This window comes from Vombatus ursinus, unplaced genomic scaffold, assembly GCF_900497805.2.
Source record: "Vombatus ursinus unplaced genomic scaffold, bare-nosed wombat genome assembly UNPS02009173.1, whole genome shotgun sequence".
Taxonomy (NCBI): Eukaryota; Metazoa; Chordata; class Mammalia; order Diprotodontia; family Vombatidae; genus Vombatus; species Vombatus ursinus.
In genome coordinates, this window is record NW_020948951.1 from 5,086,419 (window position 1) to 5,089,015 (window position 2,597).

Consider the following 2,597-nt stretch of genomic DNA (forward strand, 5'->3'; position numbering starts at 1 on the left):
AAATGACAACACTACCTAATTTACTCATTCAGTGCCATACCAATCAAACTACTAAAGTATTACTTTATAGAGCTAGAAAAAAAATTCATCTGGAGGAACCAAAGGTCAGCAAAGCAGCACAGTGGATAGAGCACCATCCCTGAAGTCAGGAGCACTGAGTTCAAATCCAGCCTCAGATACTTATTAGCTGTGTGACCCTGGACAAGTCACTTAACCCCAATTGCCTCCAAAAATGAAATCAATGAATCAATGAAAAAAAAAGCAAAGAGAGCCTAGTAGTACTCGATCTCAAACTATACTACAAAACTGTAATCATCACAACAATTTGGTACTGAATAAGAAATAGAGTGGTCGATCAATGGAACAGATTAGGGATATGATATATAAAAGTCAGGGGCATCTAGGTGGCACAGTGAAAAAAGGCACCTGTCCTGGAGTCAGGAAGACCTGAATTCAAATGTGACTGCAGATGCTTACTATGGGATCCTAGGCAAGTCACTTGGGAAGTGAGGCAAGTGCCTCAGTTTCCTCATCTGTAAAAAATGGCAAACCACTCCAGTATCTTTGCCAAGAAAACCCCAAAGGGGGTCATGAAGAGTCAGACATGACTGAACAACAAAAATATAGAAGCAAATGATCACAGTAACCTAGTATTTGATAAACCATTGTGGGAAGAAGTCACTATTTGACAAAAGCTGCTGGGAAAACTGGAAAATAGCCTGGCAGAAATGAGACATAAACCAGCATCTCACACTGTATACTAAGATAAGCTCAAAATGGGTAGATGATTTAAACATAAAAGATGGTATAAACAAATTAGATGAACATGTAAGAAATTACCTGTCAAATCTCTGGATAGGGGAAGGGTTACGGAGCAAACAAGGCACAGAAAGGTTCATAGGAAGTAAAATGTATAATTTTGGTTACTTTAAATTAAAATGTTTTTACACAAATAAAAACTAGAAGAAAAGCAAGAAACTGGAGAAAAATCTTTGCAGGAAATTTCTCTCATAAAAGTCTCATTTTTTTCAAATATAAAGGGAAATGAGTCAAATTTGTAAGAATAAAATCCATTCCCTAATTGATAAATGGTCAAAGTATATGAACAGACACTTTTTAAGAGGAAGAAATCAAAGCTATCTACCTATCTAAGAAAAAATGCTCTAAATTACTAGTTAGAGAAATGCAAATTCAAATACCTCTGAGGAACCACCTCACACTCACTAGATTGATTAATGTGACAAAAAAGGAAAATGACAAATGTAGGAGGGAATGTGGAAAAATGAGGGAGGGAAAACCTGGGAAGATTTGTATGAACTGATGCAAAGTGAAGTGAACAGAACCAGAACAGTTTACTCAGTAAAACCAACACTATAAAGATTTAAAGAAAGATGTAGCAACTCTGATCAATACAATCACCCACCACAGTTCCAAAGGACTCATGGTGAAAAATTCTATCCACCTCCAGATAGAGAACTGATGGACCCAGAGCGCAAAGTGAAACATTGTTTTTCCTCTTTCTTTTTCTTTTCTTTTTTTCAGAATGTGGCTAAAGCAGAAATTTGTTTTGCATGACTTCATATATATAGTGAGTTTTATTTTTCTTGCTTTCTCTATGACTAAGAGAGGGGCTGGGGAAGGGAAAGAATCTGGAACTGAAAATAAAATTAAACTGAATTAAAAAAAAAAAGAAAGAAAAAACTAAAGAACAAAACCTGTGAGTTCCTATGAGAGGAATTCATAGCAGTGGCCTGTTAACTTTTTGTCTTGATTATGAACACTCCTGTGATTACACAGAAGCCAACTGGCCTAGTGGACAGAGAGCTTGATATAGAGTCAAGAAGACCTGTGTTCAAGTCTCCCCCACTGACCCCTGGGCAAGTTACAAGGCACTCCCAGTGCCCCATTGCAAAGCAAGCGCTAGTCAGCTTGAGTTCTCTAGACCAATGAAATCATAGTCCAAAATTTTTAGACCTGCAAGGGACCTCAGAAACCCAGTCCAATCCCCTCATTTTACACAGAGAAAAATTAAAGCCCAGAGAGGATGAGTGAGTGACTTGTCCAAGGTCACACAGGCAGAATCAGAGTTTAGAATCCAAGCCCTCTGGCTCCCTGTTCATAGCACCTTCTCCTTCCAAGATTAGAGGAAAAGGCTCTTCTGGGATTTGACTTCTTTCACTCATAACATGGATTGTACACCAGCCCTAGACACACATCAGTTTACCAAGTTTGTATTGAACATTTACTGTGTGCCCAGCACTGACCTGGGAGAGAGAGACAAGAAGTAAAAGATTTGGTCCCTTCCCTGGGGGAGCTCAGTCCAGCTCAGGGCCAAGATTTACACACACTAAACATAAGGATGAGACAAGACAGTGTAATCTGGCAGTATGGCATAGTTGATAGAGCCCTGGCTGTCAGGACTTTCTCTGAATTCTGTCTCTGCTATTTACTCCTGGTTATTGAGATACTGGACAAATCATTATTGAAGGGGCTGGTCTCTGAAGGCCCTGCTGGCTCTGACATTCTGTGTTCTAGGGTCCCTTCCAGATCTTACATTCTGTGTTCTAAGGGCCCTCCCGGCTCTGACATTCTGTGTT